The sequence below is a fragment of the Chiloscyllium punctatum genome, chromosome 26 (assembly GCF_047496795.1).
Source record: "Chiloscyllium punctatum isolate Juve2018m chromosome 26, sChiPun1.3, whole genome shotgun sequence".
In the NCBI taxonomy this organism is placed as follows: Eukaryota; Metazoa; Chordata; class Chondrichthyes; order Orectolobiformes; family Hemiscylliidae; genus Chiloscyllium; species Chiloscyllium punctatum.
This window is the reverse complement of record NC_092764.1, coordinates 59,502,983-59,529,957: the sequence shown is the minus strand read 5'-3', so window position 1 is coordinate 59,529,957 and position 26,975 is coordinate 59,502,983. Positions and strand designations below refer to the sequence as shown.

The 26,975-nt window shown below is 42.2% G+C and overlaps 3 long non-coding RNA genes across 3 annotated transcripts; 2 read left to right on the top strand and 1 right to left on the bottom strand.

The window, feature by feature from the left end:
- Positions 1 to 2,931: 2,931 nt before the first annotated feature.
- On the bottom strand, positions 2,932 to 4,080 carry LOC140496178 (uncharacterized). The gene is made up of 3 exons (XR_011964196.1): positions 3,916 to 4,080; positions 3,611 to 3,688; positions 2,932 to 3,162 (listed from the first exon to the last, which is right to left on the bottom strand). It is a non-coding gene; the product is annotated as an uncharacterized lncRNA (long non-coding RNA).
- Positions 4,081 to 8,060: 3,980 nt separating this feature from the next.
- On the top strand, positions 8,061 to 9,259 carry LOC140453105 (uncharacterized). Its single transcript, XR_011952298.1, has 3 exons — positions 8,061 to 8,230; positions 8,450 to 8,527; positions 8,976 to 9,259. It is a non-coding gene; the product is annotated as an uncharacterized lncRNA (long non-coding RNA).
- Positions 9,260 to 17,493: 8,234 nt separating this feature from the next.
- Positions 17,494 to 21,438, top strand: LOC140453104 (uncharacterized). The gene is made up of 3 exons (XR_011952297.1): positions 17,494 to 20,418; positions 20,638 to 20,715; positions 21,164 to 21,438. It is a non-coding gene; the product is annotated as an uncharacterized lncRNA (long non-coding RNA).
- Positions 21,439 to 26,975: the final 5,537 nt, after the last annotated feature.

Genomic DNA, 26,975 nt, shown 5'->3' with positions numbered 1-26,975 from the left:
CGGGAACAGAACGTTGCTGATGTCAGAGTAATGGAGGAGTCGAAAGGAGTTGAAAGTTGATTGGACAATTTGGATAATGAGGACTTCACATGTTGACGACCATCAAATCATCCAACTCAACCAATCAGCATGGGATACATTCAGGTTGATTGAGGGAGTTCAAAACTAGGGGGCTAATTTTTATGGTGAGACGAAAAAGATTTGAAATGGAAATGAAGCACAATTTTTTTTTCACCGAGAGCGGTTAGGGTGTGAAATAAATTGCCAGAGAAAGTGATGGTTGCAGAGACAGTTCCAACCGTTAAAAGAAATTTGGGTGCGATTATAAATGGGAAAGGTTTGGTGGGATGTGAGCCAAGTGCAGGGAGATGGGACTCGTTAAGTTTGAAAACATGACGGACGGTGGCCTGAGTTTCCATGTTCTATGACTCGAGGGCTCTAATTGCAAATGTTGCACACCCATTTAGAAATAAAATGTTGAATTGCAAATCTTGGAACGACAGGTCAGTCAGTTAAGTTTGTACTGGGGATCATTATGGATGCAATGTTCCTGTTCAAAATTGATTGGCATTGAAAGAATAAATTGTTTTATAAATTAAAGCTACCATATAGTCATGTTAATCAAACTTGATAAAGTTCTTTCAAGAAGATTGATAATCCAATAACACTTGATGTACGCTCTGTGGATTTAAAGAAGCAGGATTGTGGGCAGGAATGCAGGTGATGTTCCCATCTAGCATTGCAAAAGTAGTTTCAACACTGTCAAATAAATCTGCATGTCAGTGAAATGGAACCACCTGATATTAATCAGACATGGGAACATCAACAGAAATGTGGCTCCGGGACTGGTGACTGTGTAATGGTGAACATTTATTTTTTTTAAATTGGAGAGAAGTATGTAGTAGTCATATACTGCAGACAATATTTTTGATATGTATACAGTGTTTCTGGTCATGTTAGAACCAAAAGGGGAAGTGTGAACGGATCTGTTTTCATGTCACCTCGAAGTCTGAATTTAAAAAGGGATTGATGGTGATATTACTAATTATACATATTTTAGACTCAATTCAGTTGTGTATCTGAAACAAGTCAATCAGGTTACTTTAGTGACACTGACCCTAAGTCATGCACCGCAAGTAACATTTATTCAAACAAAGATGTAAAGATTATTCACAAAATCATGAAACATGTGATTATTTAAAACTACCCACAATGAAAACAAACACTTTTCATCCTTCAGTTATGGGAAGCTCTGCAAGTTGTTGTGTCCAAACTATTTGTTATATATATGTGCCAACATTACAAATTTAGATTTCAGATAACACATTTTCAACACAATAAATATTAATCACCTGGATGTGGGGATATTAGACAATCTAAGAATTGTCACAGTGCAGTAGCAGTCCATTTGACTGGAGTTTCAGCATCAGTTGTTTGAGTTACCATGATCACATAGTGCAAAAGCCCCACCAGTCTCCTGTAACTCCACATATTATGTTAATCAATTACTGACGGGGTGGCATAGTGGCTCAGTGGTTAGCACTGCTGCCTCACAGCACCAGGGACACGGGTTTGATTCCAGCCTCAGGTTATTGTCTGTGTGGAATTTGTACATTCTCCCCTGTGTGGGTTTCCTCCAGGTCCTCCCACATTCCAGAAATGTGCAGGTTAGGTGAATTGGCCATGCTGAATTGCCCATGGTGTTCAGGGATGTGCAGGGTGCATTAAGTCAGGGTTAAATGTAAATTAGGAGGGGAATACTTTGGACGATCAGTGTGGACTTGTTGGGCCGAAGGGTCTGTTTCCACACTGTAGTAGTTCTATAATGTATCGTCTTTTCAGTGCCTCACTTAAATTTATCTCAACAACACTTTCATGCAGTACATTCCTCTTGCCCTGTGAAACCATTTTTGACTTGTTTCACAATTACTTCTTTTACAGATTGCTTGAAACCTGTACCCTCTTTTTCATTATTTATGAGCTGGAATATCATTCTCCCTATCTCCCATACTCACACCTTTCACAACCTTGAAACCTTCAATCACATTGCCCTTTGTCTTTTCCTCACTCAGCCTCACCATTTCCAAACTATCTTCAAAACTGAACACTATATTCCAACTGAGGTCTGATGAGCGTCTGGTAAAAGTTTAGTGCATCCTCCCTACTTCTCTAATCGACATCACTACTAATAAAGCTGAGAATATTGCATCATTTGCACTCTCGCCTCTCCTACCATCATTAATGGGTGATGTGGGAATAGTAATGTAAATAGTAATGTACTGTAATAGTAATTACTCTGCAAAGTATGCCCCTTCCATTCAATGCCTTTAATTCATATTGTCTCCTGATATTTTTGTACCAAATGGATCACGTCAACTATTTCTGGGTCACTGGAAAATTACCTGTGTGTTGCTGAAATATCAACATTTCATTTCAAAATTACTGCAATGTCTGTGTGTGTTTTCACATATCCTGTAGTTGGGAAATGCTATATTATTGAAAATTATTCCTTACAGTTGGCACTCCACTGTGGGGTTTCTTATCAATGTGAAACAGTGTTAAACTGCATCACAGCTGGGAAACACAAACACGATTATCCCCAATACTCACATTTTGGTGACATGGTGACAGACATGCAGGTACTCTCCTCACTGACAGGAATCTTAACATTGAAGCAGTGACACCATGGAACCATTCACTCCACCATCCCTGAATCTACCCCATCACCACCTGGTTTCACCACATCCACCACACTACACCAGACTGCACTGTGACTTCTAATGACCTTTTATCTGCTGGGGACTGTTCAGGTTTGAACATGTTCATTGCAGGGTACATTAGGATTGTAAATATCACTTCACTGATGAACAGAATTGCAGTTATCAAGTAAACAGAAGAATTTATTTTCATAACTCATACGAAACACAAATTTACAAAATCAATTCACATGCAATTCATTAATTTATACTAAAATACAACTCTGGATCTACATAGTGAGTACATACACCTTGGGGCCTACAGTACAAATGGACAATCTTTCAGAGATCGTGTCTGAAGAGCGTGTTGTTCAGGAGCAGCAGGTACATTTCTCAGAGGTTTTCCCTTTACACACACAGCCATTGGCACAGTTGGTGCATGCTGCAGGACAGCAAGAGCAGCAACCTGAGAGGAGAGGACAAAGACACAAATCACTCACAATCAATTCGTTCACTGAAAGCTCCCACAGCCTCCCATGACAACACCCAGCTCCTCCCTCACAAACCCATCCGTCTCCCATTTCCCAGTCAACCCCCTGAAGAGACTCAGCAGCACATCCCAGTGAGAGACAGTTTGAGGGAAGATGTTCCTGTCACAATCTCCACAACACGGTTTCTAATGAGAAGTCGATAAGATCAGCGCTTTCCGATGGCAACCTCAGACATTGCTTTCAGCAGCAACTTCTGGTCTGGAGAGTCTTCCGATTGGACATTGTAGAAATCGGATCGCAATTCAATCCGGTGTAATCCCGGATCATGTATGTGTCTATGGTGTCCCTGTGTGAGTTGTGCCCAGGACTATGTGTCACACCAATAGAACGGGAGCAGTTTAAAAGCCTGTCCCATTGACTCACTTTTCTGGCAGCGTCCAGCTTTGCTGGTGGCACATTGACAGTTGGAGCATCTGCAGGTGTTTTCACAGGAGCAGGATCCTTAAAAGAGGAAAAACACAGAGAGTGAGTGGTGTGCACCGCCCAGCAATGGCCCCAGGCACGGGCTGGGCACGGGGCACGGGGCCCGGCTCTTTGTGCCATTGCCCTGGGCTGCAGTGAGTTGAAGAAGCAGCCTGGCCCTCCCTGCAATGCTGCTGTCTCCCAGTCAGACTGAGGCCCCGCACTGGGACACTGTGCTGAAAGCACTTGCACCAAGCCCCACTCACCATCCAGGCACACACAGGGCTTCGGGTCCGACATCTCGCCAACTTCTTCTGCAGCTTCCAGCCGGCTCCAATCCGCGCTTCTCGACCTTGTGCCGTTTGCTGAAGCCGAGCCGAGCTTTATGAGATTGTGATGGGAGGCGAACCGGCTGCAAAACGGGCAACGGGCGGCTCGGCGCTACCTGAATGCACACGGCCCACCGGAGTGAGTCAGCGGCTGGAGGTTTGAATTGCAGCCGCTTCCTTCATTCACAACACGGCCCGAAGGGATTTCTCAATCAGTGTATTACAGAGATCCTGTGTTGGGAAATATTTGGAGAGTGAGTGAAACCACACTGTTGGGCCCAGGGTAGGTATGGTCTGCACTCTGTCCATCGCCTCACTTATCATTTCCTTTCTCGCAAATCAAAGTCATTTACGTTTTAAAATTAGTTAATTTAACGAGCTTTCTAGGATAGTAAACGGCTGAATAGATTGGTCATGAAAGAAATAATAAAAGTACATGCAAATACACAGAATGGAAATAAGGGAGAAATGTTCAGTCTCTGAGCTAATTCTGTGTTGGAGGCGATGTTTCTCACAACCAAAATGCAGGATTGGACCAGTTCTCTGCTGCTTGTACACCTTTCCGTATGGAAAAGAAATTGTGTACCTCCCCAAATATGAACAGAGACTGAGTGGCTGATGCAAACCACGACAAATCCATTGTGTCCAACGTATATCATTCCCAGCTCTGTGTGTCCTTGTTCTTTAATTTAGTTGTGACGTGTCTGCCCATTTCCCCCTTCTCCTTTTCTGAGCCGTTTATTATCTCCCTCATTACTCACTACTCTCCTGATCTCCCATTCCTGAGCAAACCTGGAGACCTCCCTCGAGTTGGGGTTAGTGCCAGAGGATGGGAGAATTACAAAATTACTCTCTTGTTCAAAAAGGAGATGCCCAGCAATTACAGACCCATCAGTTCAATTCTGGTCTTGTGGAAACTTCTTGAATACGAGTTTGGGACAACTAATGCTGACACGGGCATATATCAGATCATTAGGTAAAGTCAAAATAGCAACATTGCAACTTTTTATCTAACTTGCTGAACGTTTATGAAGACATAAAAGAGAAGATGGATGAGGTTAATGCCATCAATATCATACACATGAATACCAGAAACGAATTTGAATCAGTCTCACACATCAGACCTGCGAGAAAGCTTATTGCTCCGACAAAGTGAAGCTACAGTGACAATGTACATAGAAAGCAAAGCAGGAAACCGAGGAAAGGTTAATTGATGTTGTTCGTTATGGAGCAAGTTGTCTGATGCTGTTTCCTGAGTAACTATTGGGATACTTACACTTCCTGGTTTACTCGAAAGGATCTTGGAGTGCACGAGGCAATTTCACACTTTGCAGATGATGCAAAACTTCGAAACATTGTTAAGTGCGAGGAAGGTAATGTAGAGCTGTCAATGGTTGAAGACATGTTGTTGGAGTGGGTAAAGAAGTGGCTGATGAAATTCAGTGAGGCAAACTGTGAGATGATACATTTTATGGTAAAACATGGAGTTGCAGTAAACAAGAATGGCTACTAATTTAAGTGGGTAAGGAACAGAGAGACATGGCAGTATATGTGCATAAGGGTTTCAAGATGGCAGAACAGGTTGAGAGCACAGTTACTTGCCTATGCTGACTAGATGCCTAATATAATCCAAACCCATTTGCCAATGTTTTGCCCATATCCGATACACGAAAAAACCCTTCCTATTCATGTATCCATCCAGCTCTCCTTAAAATGTTGTAATTGTACCAGCCTTAACCACTTCCTCTGACAGCTCAATCCATACACCTACCATCCACTGCCTGAAATGTTTGCCCCTTAGGTCCATTTTAAATCTGTGCCTTCTCACCTCAATGTGTGCCCTCTAGTTTTGGACTCCTCTATACCGGGAAAACGTTCTTGGGTCCCTCATGGTTTTATAAAACTCTGAATGGTTACCCCTCACCAACAATACTCCAGGGAAAACAGTCCCATCATATTCCATCTCTCCCCAAAGCTCACAATTCTGTAACCCCAGCAACAACCTTGTAAACCTTTTCTGAGCCCTTCGAAGTTTCACAATACTCTCCCTGTATCAGAGAAACCAGAAATGAATGGACTATTCAATAGCCTATCCAATGTTCTGTACAGATACAACATGACTTCCCAACACGTATCAATGCACTGACCAATAAAGGCAAGTGCACCAAATGCCCTCTTCACTACCCTGTCCACCTGCTCCTTCAAAAAAACATCGCTACTCCACCCTCTTTGTCTCCTACCCTCTCATCAATCAGTGTCTAAATAGCTAGTTCTCCCTGTATTCCATGCAATCTAACCTTGCGAAACAGTCTACCATGCAGAACTTTGTTGAATGCCTTGATAAACTCCATATAGACTGTCCACAACTATACGTTCATTAATCTTCTTTCACACTTCTTCAAAACCCTCAATCAAGTTATTGAGATATGAACTGCCCCAAAGAAAGTCATGTTGACTGTTAGTAATCATTCTCTGCCTTTCCGAGGACATGTAAATCTTGTCCCTCAGAATGACCTCCAACAACTGTCCCATCACTGACATCATGCAGACCTTTGACTTTTCCTCACCATCTTTCCTCAATAATAGCATCACATTAGCCTATCTCTCATCTACTGGCACCTCACCTGTGGCTCTCACTGATACAAATATCTCAGGAAGGGGCCCAGAATGCACTTCCCTACCTTCCAACAAAGTTCTGGGGTACACCTGAGCAGGTCCTGGCAATTTGTATGCATTTTAAGACCTCCAGCACCTCCTCTTCTGTAATATGAATACTTTTCAACTATCACAATGTACTTCTCCAAGTTTTCGACCTTCTTTCTCCTTCTCCACAGTAAACACTGATGCAAAATACTCATCTGGTATCTCATTCATCTGCTGTTGCCCCCCCCCCCCCCCCCCAATAACCTGCCTTGTTGATCTTTAAAGGGCTCTATTCTCTCCCAAGTTACTTGTTTGGCATTAATGCACTGGTAGTCTCTCTTTGGATTCTCCTTAAGCCTATTTTCCAAAAGCTATATCCCATGTTCTCTTTTGCCCTTCTGGTTCCCTGTTAAGTATACTCCTCTTTGCTTAATACTCCTCAAGGGATCAGCTGTCTATACCTATCATATGTCTCCTTCTTTTTCTTGAACAGGCCTCAATTTTCCTCGTCCTCCAGCATTCCCTACACCGAACAACCTTGTGCTTCATTCTAACGGGAACGTGCTAGCACGTCTCTGAGCTCTCGTTACCTCATTTTTCAAGGGCTCCCACTTTCCCGCCCAGAATCAACTTCTGAAAGTTCTTGTTGAGCATCATCAAGTTAGCCTTCCGCCAATCTCAAACTTTAACTTTTATATCAGGTCTATGCTTTTCCACAGCTATTTTAAAACTAATGCAATTATGTTTATGTTCACTGTCCCAAAGTCTTCCCCTACTGACACCTCAGTCACTTGCCATATTAGCATGTGATACGGTAGGAATGATTCACAATGGTGTGGAGTACAGGAATGGGGAGGTTACATTGATCCTGTACATATAAGACACGTGTCACAAAGCAGCTGGAGTATTGTCTTCAGTTTAGAAGATACATTGGAAATGGTGAGACAGTCTGTGGGGAATCTGCGAAAAACATTGTCACAGGAGGCTGTCGAGGGCAAGTCGTTGGGTGTCTCAGAGAGAAACAGATTCTTGACGAACAAGGTGCTTGAAGGATTTGGGGAGAAGGCAGGAGAATCGAGTTAATAAACATATCAGCCATGATCAAACGGCGGAGTAGACTCGGTGGAGGAAAGGTGACTCTGTCCTGTACGATTCGATGATTCTATCAGCTGGGAGAGCGATTGGAAAGCAGCAAATATCCCGAGTGGAAAGAGGAAATGTCAGGTCAAACAGAAAGTGCTGTCCCTGCCTCCCCCAGACCGTGACGGGGAATCGTGTTCCAGACGCTCGGACACTGGCTGATCCCACAGGAACTGCTGACACATTACACTGATTGAGAAATCCCTTCGGGTCGTGTTGTGAATGAAGGAAGCGGCTGTAATTCAAACCTCCAGCCGCTGACTCACTCCGGTGGGCCGTGTGCATTCAGGTAGCGCCGAGCAGCCCGTTGCCCCGTTTTGCAGCCGGTTCACCTCCCATCACAAGCTCATAAAGCTCGGCTCGGCTTCAGCAAACGGCACAAGGTCGAGAAGCGCGGATTGGAGCCGGCTCGAAGCTGCAGAAGAAGTTGGTGAGATGTCGGACCCGAAGCCCTGTGTGTGCCTGGATGGTGAGTGGGGCTTGGTGCAAGTGCTTTCAGCACAGTGTCCCAGTGCGGGGCCTCAGTCTGACTGGGAGACAGCAGCATTGCAGGGAGGGCCAGGCTGCTTCTTCAACTCACTGCAGCCCAGGGCAATGGCACAAAGAGCCGGGCCCCGTGCCCAGCCCGTGCCTGGGGCCATTGCTGGGCGGTGCACACCACTCACTCTCTGTGTTTTCCTCTTTTCAGGATCCTGCTCCTGTGAAAACACCTGCAGATGCTCCAACTGTCAATGTGCCACCAGCAAAGCTGGACGCTGCCAGAAAAGTGAGTTACTGGGACAGGCTTTCAAACTGCTTCCGTTCTATTGGTGTGACACATAGTCCTGGGCACAACTCACACAGGGACACCACAGACACATATATGATCCGGGATTACACCGGATTGAATTGCCATCCGATTTCTACAATGTCCAATCGGAAGAATCTCCAGACCAGAATCTGCTGCTGAAAGCAATGTCTGAGGTTGCCATCGGAAAGCGCTGATCTTATAGACTTCTCATTAGAAACCGTGTTGTGGAGATAGTGACAGGAACATCTTCCCTCAAACTGTCTCTCACTGGGATGTGCTGCTGAGTCTCTTCAGGGGGGTGACTGGGAGATGGGAGACCGATGGGTTTGTGAGGGATGTGCTGGGTGCTGTCATGGGAGGCTGTGGGAGCTTTCAGTGAACGAATTGATTGTGAGTGATTTGTGTCTTTGTCCTCTCCTCTCAGGTTGCTGCTCTTGCTGTCCTGCAGCATGCACCAACTGTGCCAATGGCTGTGTGTGTAAAGGGAAAACCTCTGAGAAATGTACCTGCTGCTCCTGAACAACACGCTCTTCAGACACAATCTCTGAAAGATTGTCCATTTGTATTGTAGGCCCCAAGCTGCATCTCCTGAGTGTACAGATCCTGTGTTTTGTATTTGTTAAAAACAGATGAGTTTGTGAATCATTTCTGAAATTGTTCTTTTTGTATCCGTGATTAAAATAAATGTCCTAGCTGCTGTGAAATGTGCATTGCTGATTATTAATGAAAAGATAGATACAATTATAATGCCACCTGTATTGTGGATGTTCACATCTAAAACAGTCCATAGTATATCATTGAACCCAACTTGGCATCTGGTGCAGGCAGGAGGAAGATGAGAGAACAGGGTGAGGAATGGTGCAGTGAATGGTGTCCATGGTGTCATTGACAATATTAAAATTCATTTCATTCAGTGTGGTACCTACATCTCCACCAAAAAGGCAGGAAAATATGGATATTGGGGATAATTGTGTCTATGTTTCCCAGGTGTGATGCAGCTTTACATTGTATCACATTCATAAATAACCCATCAGTGAACTGCCAATTGTAGAGAATGAGTTTCAATGACATAACACTTTTTCCAAAGACAAGACATTTGAAAGTGCACTCAGGCATTGCAGTAATTTTGAAATACACTGTTGACATTTCAGCAAAGCACTACCAACATAATTTGTTGACATAATACATTTGGAATGGAAACATAGAGAGGTGGTATGAATTAAAACAATTGACTGTAAGGGGTATGCGTTAGCAGAGGGACCTGGCAATACTTTTGCATCACACATTAATGATGGAAAGGACACGTGTGGAGCACAATTGATGCTCTGCTCTAGACCTGAGTAATAGTGCTACAGAGTACAGATGTAGGGAGGATACACTAAATTTGATCAGAACTCAGGTGAATCATTATGTCCAGTTTTGATATTAGTTTGTAGATGGTGAGGCTGATTGACTTGGTGAATAAAGGAAAAAGGGAAATACGTTTGAAGTTTGTAAATTTGTGAAGGTTTGAGCATGCAAGATGTGGCAAATACTCTTCCAACTCATGAAAAGATGAAGAAGAGGGCAGAAATATCAAGCAGTTTGTTAAAGAACCAATTGTGATACGAGACAAAGAATGTTTTCACAGAGCAAGAGAAAGGCACTGGTTGGAAGTGTTATTGAGATAAATTTAAAGAGGCATTCAAAAGAACTGTACATCATTATTTGATCAACATAATAGATTGGGTTACAGGAAACCAGTGGGGATGTGGCACTAAGGGGAGATGGTAACTCAATGAGTTGATGCAGAAATGAAAGTCAAATGGTCTGCTACTGCATTGTAAAAATTCTGAGATTGTCTGATATTTTGCCTTGCATGCCTACATTAAGGTAACTAATATTTATTTGTATGAAGGTGTGTTTAATAAAATATTAATTTATAATGCTGATTTTTGGACAGATAAAATTAATCTAAAAAGTTTGAAAACAACATTTTGCAGAGCAAAATTGATGGGCTGCAGCACAGGAAAACGCTAGATTTACAACTGGACTTGCTAAGTCTGATACTTCCATTGAGGGACTACAGGAGATATTGAATTTGCACACAGTGTGCCACATATTCCATGAGAAGCAACAACTCTCTTTCTTCTCTCCAAACAACCTTTCACTGGTGTTTGTAGGCTGAGAACTAACTGGAAGGCATCATCATCACAGGTATAGGTTCCCAGAGGAGAACTTTGAATCTACAGCAGCTGTCATTAGAAAATATTAAGTTCACTAGATATTATTGAATCAGAAAGATATCCCTGCACCAATAACCTGAGTGGAAATTGACATTGCTTGCTGACCACCATATGAGCAAACTGCGATTAGTTATTGTCTTCAAATTAACAATTATTTTGTCAATATAATTAGAAAGTAATTCTATGAAGGTTCTGTACTTTCTTTCCACAAGTGGAGGGTGAAAATGTATTTGTTTTCATTAAGGGTAGTTTTATGCCTAAACATTTGCGTAATTTTATGAATTATTTCTTTACGTTTGGTTAAATAGGTTTTGTTTGCAACAGATTATTTAGGGTTGGAGTGACTGAAGGAATCTAACTGTTTTCGGATACTCTGCTGAATTGAATCTAAAATACATGTAATGAGCAATAACACCACCACACACTTCTTAAATTCAAACTTTGATGTATCAAGAACTGGGGTCAGTCCACACTACCGATTTTGATTATAACAAAATCACATACATTACATACATCTATAAACATATTGTTTACAGTATATGACTACAGTATACTTGCCTCCAATTTGAAAAGCAAATGTTCACCAGTACACACTATACTGTGTCGCTGAGCCACTTTTCTGTTTTTGTTCCCCTGACCTGTTCATGTCAGCAGCTTTAATTTCACTGGCATACAGATTAATTCGCATACTGTCAAATAGCTTTTGCAAATCTGGGTATGCAACATCACCTGCACTCCTGTTAACAATCCTGGTTCTTAACAATCCACAGAGAACATACCAAATCCACATTCCAAGAACTTCCTCAAGTTAGATTAACATGACTATCCTTTTGAAATGTATGTACATTTTAATTTCCAAAACACTGTATCTGTTAAATGCCAATTAATTTTTTACAGGAATATTGTAAACAATACTGTCCCATTGCCAATGTTAATCTGACTAACCTATAGTTCCTGGGTTTACCGCTCAAGTTTTTATTGAAATCAATGTGCAACATTTGCAATTTGAGTCATATAGTAATGTAGAATGGAAACAGACCATTTGGTCCAATCAGTCCTCACCAACCATGATCCCAAACTAAACTAGTCCTACCTGCCTGTACTTCACTCATATCCCAACAAACCTTTCCTATTCATAGATTTATCCAAATGGCTTAAAATATGACCCTGAGTTTTGAACTTCCCCATGAAATCTGGATGCATCTCATCTCGATTGTTGAGTTTTCTGCTTCGATTGGGTAGTCAACACGTCAATTCCTTTAATCTAAATTATCCAAATCACTTTCAACTCCACCTTTACTGTTACAGTGGCAACAGTCTCTTCCTTAGAGAAGAAGGTGATCAGAATAAACTTCTTCCAGTAATGTAAACATGTTGTCTGCCGTTGGACCAAGTCTCCTTGTTGGTTCCAATTCAACATCACATTCTCCTTTGATGACTGTTTTACTACTTATGTGTTTAGTGGGTAAGGTCCACAGTCGGAGATCCTCTCAACAGAGAGCATTAAAGGGATAAAATCCAGGCTAGATGCTGACTATACCTAATTAATCCAAATCTCTCCATGTAACCACTTCTTTTAGACCAAGTCGTTATTTCTAGAAGTTTCTTCACTACCAACTTTCAACTGACAGGTCTGTAATTATTGGGCTTTTCCTCACAACCAGCTTTTGAAGAAGGGTGCCATTTTGTAATTCCCCAGTTGTTTGACTCTAATTCCAAACCGTGGGAGAACACTGGGTTTGGTCAAGATTTGAACAACAATATTGTCATAAGTAATGAGGCAGATATTAAGAGGCTCAAGAAAATAGAACGGGAAAGAGAGCAGACATTTCGAAGAAATGCAAGAAAAGGACAATGATAGAAAGAGTTGGTAATGCCAACTCTTCTTTCGGTTTGCATACTTCATTAAATCTTGCACTCCTGTCAACAATCCTGGTTCTTCACAATCCATAGTAACAATGTTGGGCCTTTATTACAAGCCTTTCGAGAGCAATTGTGAGATACAGGTACAAATGTATGAACAGATTATAGAAAGATGTAAGAACTACAGGGTGATGGTGATAGATGATTTTAATTATCCTAACACTGACTGGGATTCACTTAGTGTTAAAGGTCTATTGGCGCAGAATTTGTAACGAGCATCTAGGAGGGTTTTCTAAAGCAGTATGTAAATAGTCCAACTCAGGAAGGGACCATACTGGACCTGGTGTTGAGCAATGAGCCAGGCCAGGTGGTTGAAGTTGCAGTAAGGGATTACTTTGGGAATAGTGATCACAATTCTGTAAGTTTTAGAATACTCACAAGACTATTGGACAAACACAAGAGTTGTTCTAAAGGGAGAGTGCTAAATTGGGGGAAGGCCAACTATACCAAAATTCAGCAGGAACTGGGGAGTGTAGATTTGGAACAGGTGTTTGAAGGCAAATCTGCAATTGATATGTGGTAGGCTTTTGAAGAGAGCTTGATTAGAGTACAGGGGAGATATGTTCCTGCAAAAATGAGGGATAGAAATGGCAAAATTAGTGAACCATGGATGACAGGTGAAATTGTGAGATGAGTGCAGGGGAGAAAGGGAACATACATAAGGTCTAGGCTACTGAAGACAGACAAAGCTTTGGAGGAATGTCCGGAATGTAGGACCAATCTGAACTGAGGAATTAAGAGGGCTAAAAGGGGTTATGAGATATCTTTAGCAAACAGGGTTAAGGAAAATCCCAAAGCCTTTTATTCATATATAAGGAGCAAGAGGGTAACTAGAGAAAATGTTAGCCCGCTCAAGGACCAAGGAGGAAAGTTATGCGGTGGAGTCAGAGAAAATGGGTGAGATGCTTAATGAATACTTTGTCTTGGTATTCACTGAGGAGAGAGATACGACAGATGTGGAGGTTAGGGATGGATGTTTGATTATTCGAGGTCAAGTTGCCAGAAGAAAGGAGGAAGTGTTGGGTATTCTAAAAGTCATTATGGTGAGTATTTCCCAAGGTCTGGATGGGATCTAACTAAGGTTACTGAGGGAAGTGAGAGAGGAAATCGTTGGGGCCTTAACAGATATCATTACAGCACCCTGAATATGGATGAGGCCCAGAAGGACTGGAAAATTGCTAACATTGTCCCCTTGTTTAACAAGAGTAGCAGGGATAAATCAGACAATTATAGATCGGTGGATCTGACGTCAGTGGTAGGGAAGTTGCTGGAGAAGATATTAATGGATAGGATCCTTTTGGAAGAAAGTGGGCTTATTAGTGATAGGCAACATGGTTTTGTGCAGGAAAGGTCATGTCTTACCAACTTAATTGAATTCTTTGAGGAAGTGACAAAGTTGATTGATGAGGGAAGGGTTGTAGATGTCATATACATGGACTTCAGTAAGACATTTGATAACGTAAGCTGATGGGGAAGGCGAAGTCATATGGGGTCCAGGGTGTACTAGCTAAGTGGATAGATAACTGGCTGGGCAACAGGAGACAGAGAGGAGTCGTTAAAGAGAGTCTCTCAAAATGGACACCTTGTGATCAGCGATGTGCCACAGAGATCAGTGTTGGGACCAGTGTTGCATGTGATATACATAAATGATTTGCAGGAAGGCATAGGTGCTATGTTTAGCAGGGTTGCAGATGACAGTACGATTGGTGGAGTCACAGACAGTGAAGGAGACTGTCAGAGATTACAGCAGAATATAGGAAGATTGGAGAGTTGGGGGGAGAAATGGCAGCTGGAGTTTAATCTGGGCAAATGCAAGGTGATGCATTTGGAAGGTCTAATTCAAGAGCGAACCATACAGCAAATAGAAAGATCATGGGTAAAAATGATGTACAGAGAGATCTGGGTGTTCAGCTTGATTGTTCCATGAAGGTGGCAATACAGGTCAATAGACTGGTCAAGAAGGCATATGGCATGCTTTCCTTCATCAAATGGGGCAGTGGGTACAGATGTTGGCAGGTCAATTTGCAGTTGTATAAGACTTTGGTTCGGTCATACTTGGAATACTGCATATAGCTCTGGTTGCCATATTACCAAAAGGATGTGGATGCTTTGGAGAGTGTGCAGAGGAGGTTCACCAGAATGTTGCATGGTATGGAGGGGGCTAGCTATCAAAAGATGTTGAGTAGATTAGGATTATTTTTATTAGAAAGACGGAGGTTGGTAGGGGGGTGGGGGGTAGGGGATTGAGGTCTACAAAATCATCAGAGGTATCGACGGGGTGGATAGCATGAAGCGTTCTTTCCCAGAGTGGGGGACTCAATTACTATGGATCACGAGTTCACAGTGAGAAGGGAAACGTTTAGGGGAGATATACCTGGAAAGTTCTTTATGCTGAGGATTGTGGGAGCCTGGATCACATTGCCAGCATAGGTGTTAGAGGCAGGCACGATAGTGTCATTTAAGGTGTATCTAGATAGGTACATGAATGGGCAGGAAGCAAATAGATACATACTGTTTGAAAATAGGTGACAGGTTTAGATAGCGCAGGGTTGAAGGGCTGAAGGGTCTGTTCCTGTGCTGAAACTTTCTTTGTTCTTTCTTCTTTATTCTCTGTTAGTTATTACAGAGGCATGGGATTCATTTTACACAGAAAGATGCAAAGACAACAATGACTGACCACTTCATCCATTTGAGATCCTGAGAAATGTTATGTGGGAGACAGGAACACATGCCTGCTCTTTTTCAAATGTTTTCAAACACTATGTTTCATAAACCTGAGGATGCAGAAGATCTGATAATTAGAATGGGCTAATATCCATTTTATAGAGAGAAAGTGAGGACTGCAGATTCTGGAGATCAGATTCAAGACTGTGGTGCTGCAAAATGACAGCAGGAGAGACTGCAGCCAAGCAACAGGAGAATCGACATTTCAGGGAAAGCCATTCATCAGGAAATTGGCAAGCCCCACTTTATGGCAGTGTTTGTAATGGGATGTTGCTCCATTACTGCATCAGCAGAACTACCATTGAATCATTCATTCCACCATTCCTGGAGCTTGTCTGCCTGCAGAGAGTTTAAGCTCATTTACCAGACTGTCACAGACATCACTGTGGTTTGAAAGTCTAATATTATGCACCGTGGTTTGTTCATGCATGTTGTTCAGGAACAGCAGGTACATTTGTCAGAAGGCATAGCAAATGCCTTCTTCACTATTCTATCTACCTGCAACTCTACTTTCAACCTGCACTCCAATGTCTCTTTGTTCAGCAACACTCCCGAGGACCTTACCATTAAGTACAAAGGTCCTGCTAAGATTGCTTTCCCAAAATGCAGCACCTCACATTTATTTAAATTAAACTCCATCTGCCACTCCTCAACCCATTGGTTCATATCATCAAGATCACTTGTTGGGTCGAAGGGCCTGTTTCCACACACTGTCAGAGTTCTATGATGACTCACTTAAATTTATCTCAACGACACTCTCATGCAGTACATTCCGCTCACTCTGTAAAAACATTTTTGCCTGGCATCACAATTACTTATTTTATGGATTGCTCTCAATCTGTACCCTCTTCTTCATTATTTATGAGCTGGAATATCATTCTCCCTCAGTTCCATGCTCTCACCTTTCACAACATTGAAACCCTCAATCACATTTCCCTTTGTCTTTTTCCTCACTCAGCCTCACCATTTCCAATCTATCTTCAAAATTGAACACGATACGCCAACTGAGGTCTGAAGAGCGTCTGGTAAAGGTTCAGTGTGTCCTCCCTACTTCTGTAATTTACACCACTGTTAATAAAGCTGAGAATATTGCAGCAATTGTGCTCTATACCTCTCCTGCTGTCATTAAAGTGTGATGTGCAAAAATTGCCAGGTCCCTCTGGAAATGTATGGCCTTTCCATTCAATGCTTTTAATTCATGTCACATCCTGATATTTTTGTACCAAATGGATCATGTTAACCATTTCTGGGTCACTGCAAGATTGCCTATGTGTTGCTGAAATATCAGCATTGCATTTCAAAATTACTGCAATGTCTGAGTGTGCTTTTAGATGTCCTCTAGTTGGGAAATGCTATATTATTGAAAATTATTCATTTCAGTGGGCACTCCACTCTGGGGTTTCTTATCAATGGGATACAGTGTTAAGCTGCATCACAACTGGGAAACACAAACACGATTATCCCCAATACTCACATTTTGGTGACATGGTGACAGACATGCAGGTACTCTCCTCACTGACAGGAATCTTAACATTGAAGCAGTGACACCATGGAACCATTCACTCCACCATCCCTGATACTACCCCATCACCACCTGGTTTCACCACATCCACCAAACTACACCAGACTGCACTGTGACTTCTAATGACCTTTTATCTGCTGTGGACTGTTCAGGTTTGAACATGTTCAGTGCAGGTTACATTAGGATTGTAAATATCACTTCACTGATGAACAGAATTGCAGTTATCAAGTAAATGGGGCAATTTATTTTATTTACTTAAATGAAAAACAATTTTACAAAATCGATTCATATGCAATTCATCAGTTTGTACTAAAATACAACTCTGGATCTACATAATGAGGACATACACCTTGGGGAATACAATACAAATGGGCAATCTTTCAGAGGTTGCGTGATAGGAGGCGAACCGGATGCAAAACCAGGCAACGGGCGGCTCGGCGCTACCTGAATGCACACGGCCCACTGGAGTGAGTCAGCGGCTGGAGGTTTGAATTGCAGCCGCTTCCTTCATTCACAACACGGCCCGAAGGGATTTCTCAATCAGTGTAATGTGTCAGCAGTTCCTGTGGGATCAGCCAGTGTCCGAGCGTCTGGAACACGATTCCCCGTCACGGTCTGGGGGAGGCAGGGACAGCACTTTCTGTTTGACCTGACATTTCCTCTTTCCACTCGGGATATTTGCTGCTTTCCAATCGCTCTCCCAGCTCATAGAATCATCGAATCATACAGGACAGAGTCACCTTTCCTCCACCGAGTCTACTCCGCCGTTCGATCATGGCTGATATGTTTATTAACTCGATTCTCCTGCCTTCTCCCCATAACCTTCAAGCACCTTGTTCGTCAAGAATTTGTTTCTCTCAGAGACACCCAACGACTTGCCCTCGACAGCCTCCTGTGACAATGTTTTCCACAGATTCCCCACAAATTGTTCCCCCACCTGACACCTCAGTCACTTGCCTTATTTGCATAAGGCACTGTAGGAATTCTTAATAATGGTGTAAAGTACAGCAATGTGAAACTATTTTACCTTATATCACCTTTACTTCTCCAACTCTCTCGTCATCATTGATTTATGATTTGGAATAACTCATTTTCCCTGTGTGTCATTCCCAGTTCATTCACGACCTTGAAAACTTCATCGAAAGTTCCTCACGTTCTCTTCTCCAAAGAAAACTGTCTCACCATTTCCAATCTATCTTCAAAACTGAAGACAATACTCCAGCTGCTTTGTGACTGGTGTTTTATACAGGATTCATGTAATCTCCCTATTCCTGGACTCGACACCATTCCTACCTTATCACATGCAAGTGACTGAGTTGTCAGTGGGGGAGAGCTTTGGGGCCAGTCATCATGATTATATTAGTTTAAAAATAGTTATGGAAAATCGTTAACCTGATCTGAAAGTTTCAGTTCGAAGTTGGAAGAGAGCCACTGCTATGAAATGTCAGGGAACTGTAGACTGGTCAGCCTGGTGTCAGTGGCGGGAAAGTTGTTGGAGGTCATTCTAAGAGGTAGGTTTTGCATGGACTTAGAAAGGCAAGGAATGATGAAGCATCATTAACTTGGCTTTGCTTGTGTGAAATCGTGTCTCAGTAACGAGTTTTTTGAAGAAGTGACAAAGAAGATTAATGAAGGCAAGGCAGTGGGTACAGTCAATATGGACTTCATCAAGACATACATTGTCGACTGTTTAACATGGTTAGATCACATGGAATAGAGGGAGAGCTGGCCATTTGGACTCAGATTGACTTGAAGGTAGGAGACAGGCCCTTCGGCCCAACAATTCCACACCGACCCTCCGAAGAGCAACCCACCCAGACCCATTCCCCTACATTTACCCCTTCACCTAACACTACAGGCAATTTAGCGTGGCCAATTCACCTGACCTGCACATTTTTGGACTGTGGGAGGAAACCAGAGCACCTGGAGGAAACCCTCACAGACACGGGGAGAATGTGTAAACTCCACACAGACAGTTGCCTGAGGCGGGAATTGAACCCGGGTCTCTGGCGCTGTGAGGCAGGAGTGCTAACCACTGTGTTCTTGTACATGTTTTTGATTGCATTAACCATATCCACCCTCTCTTTTATGTCGTTATAAAAGTGCAACATGTTAGTTAAGCATCACCTTCCCACAGGGTGCAATTCTGACTCGACCTGATTAACTGATATTTGTCCATATTCGTATTAATTTTATCGCAAATTGTTATTACCAGAAGTTTCTACACGACAAAAGTTAAACTGATGGGTCTGTAATTGCTGGGCATATCCTTTTTGAACAAGGGGGTAATTTTGTAATTCTCCCATCTTCTGGCACTAACCCCAACTCGAGGGAGGTCTCCAGGTTTGCTCAGGAATGGGAGATCAGGAGAGTCGTGAGCAATAAGGGAGATAATAAACGGCTCAGAAAAGGAGAAGGGGGAAATGGGCAGACACGTGACGATAAAGTTAAACAAAAGAACAGGGACACACAGAGCTGGGAATGATACAATGGACAAAATCGATTTGTCGAGGTTTACATCATTCACACGGACTCTGTTTTCTTTACCTTTTTTTTTGTTTATAAAACAATCTACTGTTTCCAAAACAGTCAACACTAACAGATGTAAACGGAGAAAACAGCAATTTTACAAGGGAGAGGAATGGCAAAGCCAGGCCCCAAACCCTCCCGTTCAACCAGTTTTCAGGGAAATGAGGACAAACCTCAAATCCACTTTCACTCACAAAACAGTGACAATGACATGTCCATAAGACAGTCCAAATACAGAGGAGACAGTGCATAAAATACAGACCCCCCAAGACCCTGTCTCTGTTAATAGTTGGGGAGGTTCCGGATTCCTTTAACACACAGAAAGGTGGACAAGCAGCAAAGACTGACCCACTCCTGTATGTTGGTTGTGAGACACATCGCCTCCAACACAAACACAGCTCAGATACTGATAATTTATCCTATATTTCCATTCTCTGTGTTTGTATGTTCTTTCATTATTTTTTCATAACCAATCAATTCAACATCTTATTAGCCCAGAAAACATGTGAAACTAATTCATTTTAAATCGTAAAAGTCTTTAATCTGGAGAACGGAAATGATAAGTGAGGCGATGGACAGAGTGCAGACCATACCTACCCTGAACCCTGCAGTGTGGTTTCACTCTCTCTCCAAATATTTCCCAACACAGGATCTCTGTATTACACTGATTGAGAAATCCCTTCGGGTCGTGTTGTGAATGAAGGAAGCGGCTGCAAATCAAACCTCCAGCCGCTGACTCACTCCGGTGGGCCGTGTGCATTCAGGTAGCGCCGAGCCGCCCGTTGCCCGGTTTTGCAGCCGGTTCGCCTCCCATCACAATCTCATAAAGCTCGGCTCGGCTTCAGCAAACGGCACAAGGTCGAGAAGCGCGGATTGGAGCCGGCTGGAAGCTGCAGAAGAAGTTGGTGAGATGTCGGACCCGAAGCCCTGTGTGTGCCTGGATGGTGAGTGGGGCTTGGTGCAAGTGCTTTCAGCACAGTGTCCCAGTGCGGGGCCTCAGTCTGACTGGGAGACAGCAGCATTGCAGGGAGGCCAGGCTGCTTCTTTAACTCACTGCAGCCCAGGGCAATGGCACAAAGAGCCGGGCCCCGTGCCCAGCCCGTGCCTGGGGCCATTGCTGGGCGGTGCACACCACTCACTCTCTGTGTTTTTCCTCTTTTCAGGATCCTGCTCCTGTGAAAACACCTGCAGATGCTCCAACTGTCAATGTGCCACCAGCAAAGCTGGACGCTGCCAGAAAAGTGAGTCAATGGGACAGGCTTTCAAACTGCTCCCGTTCTATTGGTGTGACACATAGTCCTGGGCACAACTCACACAGGGACACCACAGACACATACATGATCCGGGATTACACCGGATTGAATTGCCATCCGATTTCTACAATGTCCAGTCGGAAGAGTCTCCAGACCAGAAGCTGCTGCTTAAAGCAATGACTGAGGTTCCCATCGGAAAGCGCTGATCTTATAGACTTCTCATTAGAAACCGTGTTGTGGAGATAGTGACAGGAACATCTTCCCTCAAACGGTCTCTCACTGGGATGTGCTGCTGATCCCCTTCAGGGGGGTGACTGGGAGATGGGAGACCGATGGGTTTGTGAGGGAGGAGCTGGGTGCTGTCATGGGAGGCTGTGGGAGCTTTCAGTGAACGAATTGATTGTGAGTGATTTGTGTCTTTGTCCTCTCCTCTCAGGTTGCTGCTCTTGCTGTCCTGCAGCATGCACCAACTGTGCCAATGGCTGTGTGTGTAAAGGGAAAACCTCTGAGAAATGTACCTGCTGCTCCTGAACAACACGCTCTTCGGACACGATCTCTGAAAAATTGTCCATTTGTACTTTATTCCTCACTGTGCATGTCCTCACTATGTAGATCCTGAGTTGTATTTTAGTATAAACTAATGAAATGTGTGTGAATTGTTTTTTTAAAATTTACATTATGTATCAATGAATAAAGCAAATTCTCACAGTTGCTTTGATATCTGCATGTCTGTTCATTATTGACACGATATTTACCACCGTAATGTAAAACCTGTGTGGAATATGTTCAAACCTCAACAGTCCACTACCCGTCGAAGGTAACTTGAAACCACATTGCCATTTGGCGCAGTCTGGTGGAAGTAGTGAACCCAGGTGTTGATGGACCACTGTGAGGAAAGGTGGAGTGAACGCCTCCAAAGTGTCATTGCTTAAATTTTAAGTTTCATGTCAGTCCGGAGAGTGCCTGCATCTCCATCACCATGACATGAAAAGTTGAATATTGGAAATAATCGTGTTTGTGTTTGCCAATTGTGATGCAGTTTAACACTGTGTCACATTGATTCGGAACCCCACATTGCTGTGCCAACTGTAATGAATGATATTCAATAACATGGCACTTTTCCCAACCACAGAAAGTGCCCTCAGACAATGCAGTAATTTTGAAATGCATAGTTGGCATTTCAGAAATACATGACTAATTTTACAGAGACCCACAAATGTTGACAAGATGCACTGGGTTCGAAAACACGGTGAGGTGGTATAAGTTAAAGGAATTGAATGTAAAGAGTATGCATTAGCAAGGGACCTTGCAGTATTTATGCATAATGCATTAATAACAGGTACAGAGCACAATAATACAATATTCTAGGCTGTGGGATCCCAACAATGTGGAAGCAGACCATTTGACCTATTGAGTGAACACTGACCCTCTGCAAGTCAATTCCCATACCCTTCCCATCCCTATAACTCTGCATCTTACGTGGCTAACCCACCAAGCCAAGACATCCCTGGACTCCAAGGGCAATTTCGCATAGCCAGTCCACCTAACCTGCACATCTTTGGACTGTGGGAGGAAACCGGAGCAGACACGGTGGAACATGCAGCCACCACACAGATAGTCACCTGAGGCTGGAATTGAACCAGGGTCTCTGGCACTATGAGGCAGCATTGCTAACCACTGAGTCAATGTGCAATTCCCACTATTTATTAATAGTGATGTAGATTACAGAAGTTGGGAGGACACACTAAATCTTTATCAGACACTTATTACACCGCAGCTGGGATATTTTGTCCAGTTTTGAAGATATGATTAGAAGTGGTGAGACTGATTTTCTTGGAGAGGAGAAGTCCACAGAGAAATGTGGTTGAAGTTTTCAGGTTGTGATGGTCTGGGCATGGAAGACAGGGAGAAAGATATTCCCAGTTGTGATGAAGTGTCGCACTCCATCACATTGACAAGGAACCCCACTGCGCGGTGCCAACAGTAAAAATGACTTTCAATGTTATAGCACTTTTCACAACTACAGCACATCTGAAAGTGCATTCAGAGAATGCAATAATTTTTTAAATGCATTGTTCGCATATCAGAAACATGGGACCAATTTGTAGGAACCACAAATTACACAGTAACCATGGTCAGACTATCTGCCTTCCTGATGCTGTGTGAAGGATAAATAGTAGCTGGCTCATGGAGATAAATTCCCTGATTGTAATTAAAATATTGTCATGAGATCTTTAACTTTCACCCAAGCATGGACATGGCACTTCAGCTTAGTGTCTCATCTGGAAGATGGCACCTTGGGACAGTGTGCTACTATGTCAATACAGCACTGCAGTGTCACTCTTGACATTTGGGATGAGGTCCTGGCATGGGACTTACATCCACAATTTTGTAACTCATAGGCAATAATGCTTCTGGTCAATACAGAATAATTAATAACATCATGCAAAATAATTCAGTGAATTATAGACTAAAAATAGCTACAACTCCAGAAATATCTTTTTGTACAAATATACTCCTGGAAAATGTTGCTTTAATTAAACCTTTATCCAATCATTTTCATTGAAGAGAATCTGACATGTATCATCACATTTAGAATTTTGTGTTGTATTTGCAAGAGACATTTGATGAGAAGAATTTGCTGCTGCATCCAACTCAAAAGTCTTTTCTGGATTTGATCCCTTCACTGCACTCTTTTGAGAGGACTTTAGACTGCAGACTTTCCCGATAAACGCATATCGTAGTCAAAGGAGGAATTGATGCTGATTAGGAACCTTACTTTGGAATCAGGCACTATGATTATAGTCCTGGATGAAGTTTATTTTGATCATGTACTTCTCTAAGGAAGAGGATGTTGTTGAAGTCACAATTATGGAGGAGTTCAAAGTGGTTTGGACTATTTAGATAGCAGGGATTTCAACTGCTGATCACCATCAAGACAGAAAAGTCAAGAGAATTGACATGGGATGCATCCATGTTTAATATAGTACAGACAGAAATAATGGTGGATTCAGCCACAATATTCTGACCCTATGCTTTACTGTCTTGACTCCATAGAATGAGTGGTTTGTCTTATGACAGTTTAGGCCTGTACTCTCTGGAGTTCAGAAGAATGAGAGGAGATCTAATTGAGGTATACGAGATGACAAAGGGGATTGATAAAGCTGACAGAGACAGAATGTTTCCTCATACAGAGCAATTTAGCAGTCAAAATTTGAAAATAAAGGGCAGCAGATTTAAAACAGAGATGAGGAGAAATCCCTTCTCTGAAAGAGTCTCGGCCATCTAAATTCATCACCCCAGAGGGCAGTGGATGCCGGGGCATTGAGTAAAATTAAGGAGGAGATAGATTTTTAGTAAATTGTGTGTTGAAAGGAAATGGGGAGCAGACAGGAAAATGGAGTTGTGGTCAAGATGTGGTCAGCCATGATCTTATTAAACGGTAGACCTGACTGAAGGGACTGAGTAGCTTCCTCCTGCTCTTAGTTCTTATGTTTTTATGCTGGAGGCCTGAAGAATTGCAGCTCTTGCAGCTCTTTGAAGAAAGAGTTGAGAGGTAAACCCAGTAACTACAGTCTAGTTACTTTTAACACTGGTAATTGGGAAATAGTCCCTGGCAAAATTAATTGGCACTTTAAAAAATCATGTTTTTTATCACTAAAACTTAATACACATTTTGAAAGAAAAATCAGCATGCTTTTTATGAACACTTGGATATGTTGATGGGGGCAGTGTGGTTGAGATGCTGCTTATGGACTTTCAAAAGTCTCGATTATTGACAGCAGTGCAGGTGACGTTGTGTATCTTGACTTTGCAAAAATTATTTGACAAAGTCCCAACTAATCTGTATGTCAGTGAAATTAAATCATCTGATCCTGAAGGGACATGGAAACATTAACACAAAAATGGCTCATGGAACAGAATACAGAGAGTGTACTGGTGAACAGTTTTTCAGAAAGAAGAGAGGTATACAATAATGATATCCTGCAGTCAATAGTTTTGATTATAGTATTTCTGATACTGTTATATCAAAAATAAAAATTGTGAACTGTTCCCTTTTATTATCCCACTCCTTCACTTGTCCCAATAAAGTTTGAATTTGAAAAGTGGATGGTGGTGATATTGCTAATTATCTATATTTTATACTCTTTTCAGCTGAGTATTAGAAACAAGTCAGTCAGATTGCTTCAGTATAAAGTAATTAACTCATGTATCACAAATAAAAGTTAGTCAAGTAAACATATAAAGATCATTCACAAGATATTTAAACCATGCAACTATATAAAATCATGCTGTGTGAAAACAAATACTTAGGGAGAAAATGTTCAATTTTCATAGGTTATCTTTAATTATTTTGGCAAAATAATGGTTAAATTGAAGAAAACAACTAATCACAGATTTTCCCAAAATATTGGTCTGTAGCCAAGGTCAATTTCCACACAAGTTGTTGTTGCTGATATTTCTTTCTGTATCAATAATGGTTTGCTGATGTCGTATTTTTTGGAGACAGTAGTGATAGATTCCAATCTCACCTTTTGGAAGATCCCACTTGAGATTATCAAACCTTGTTGATTCTCAACTTATAAACATTGATGAAAGAGTGTTTGGAAAAGTGGGAAAGAGGTTGTTTCTGAGGGAAGATTTCTCAGAATATGTTCAAATTCAGTACATTCTACATATGCATAGCCAGTCTCATGTAACCTCCGTCGGAAAATACTGAAGATTCAGTAAGTCCAGTCAAGTAAACCATAAACCAATGCAGCTCAGTTTTTGCTGCATTGCTTTGCTTTATAAAATGTTGTTTACAAACATTCAAGATATATCGAGCTGTCTAATCATCAATATTATGAATTAATATTTCAGGTGACACAGCTTCATAACAATAAAGATTAATCACCTAGAGGTGGGGGTAAAAGGCACAATATCACACAGTCATAAAATCTCAGAACTGTTCCAGTGCAGAAGGAAATCACTTGACCATCGTCTAAGTCCCCTGGACCTGACTGCTTGCATTCTCAGATCCTCAAAGAAGTAGTAGTTGATACATTAGTTGTAATTGTCTAGAAGTCTTTGGATTTTCTAGAAGTACTGTAGCATGGAACTGCCAATGTGACAGCCCTATTCAAAAAGGGAGGGAAGCATTACGCAGGTAACCATAGGCTGATTAGCATAACATCTATTGTTGGAAAAGTATTGGAATCAGTCGTAAGGAAGTACGAGCAGCACATTTGGAAAATCATAATCAAATCAAGCAGAGCCAAGCATGGATTCATGAAAGGGAAATCGTGACTGACTAGTTTAGTAGTTCTTTTTAGGAAGTCTCTACCAGAGTGGTTAGAGGGTGACAGTATATGTGGTTATTTTGACTCCCAGAAAGCATTTGACAATGTACCTTACAAAATATTAGGTCATACGATAAAAGCCCATGATGCTGAAGGTAGCTTATTGGCATGGATAGAGAATTAGCTAATGGGTAGGAAAGAGCTAGTGGGGATAAGGGTTTCTTTTTCAGGTTGGTAGTGGGGTTTCACACGGATCAATGCAGTGACCACAACTGTTTCCAATATTTGTTCATGACTTGGACGAAAGTATGAATGTACTGTAGCCAAACTTGCAGATGACACAAAAAGATGAAACAGCAAGCAGTTGGCAAATGGAGTCTAATGTGGGAAAATGTGAAGTCGTTCATTTTGGAAACGACGGTATTATTAAACAGGAGAAACTGCAGAAAGCTGCAACACAAAGGGACATGGGTGTACTTGTCTATGAAGCACAGGAAGTTAGCAGACACGTGCAGCAAATATTCAGGAAGGTTAATGGAATGATGGAGTTTAAGAGTAGGGAAGTCTTCCTGCAACTGTACAAGATGCTGATGAGACCACATCTGGAGTACTGTGAGCAGTTTTCATCCATTATTTGAGGAAAGATCTTATTTCATTGGAGACAGTTCAGAGAAGGTTTGTTTGGATAATTCCTGGTTTGGAGGGACTGTCTTATGAGTAAAGGTTAAACAGACTGAGACTCCACACATTAGAATTTAGAAAAATGCAAGGTAATCTCATTGAAATGAATAGGATCTTTGAGGGGCCTGGCAGGATAAATGCTGATAAGATGGTTCCTTTTAAGGGAGAGTCCAGGGCCAAAGGGCGCGATAATAAAGAGGCACTTAAGACTGAGATGAGCAGGAATTTCTTCTCTCAGAGTGTTGTAAGTCTTTGGAACCCCTTGCCACAGAGAGCTGTGGGGGC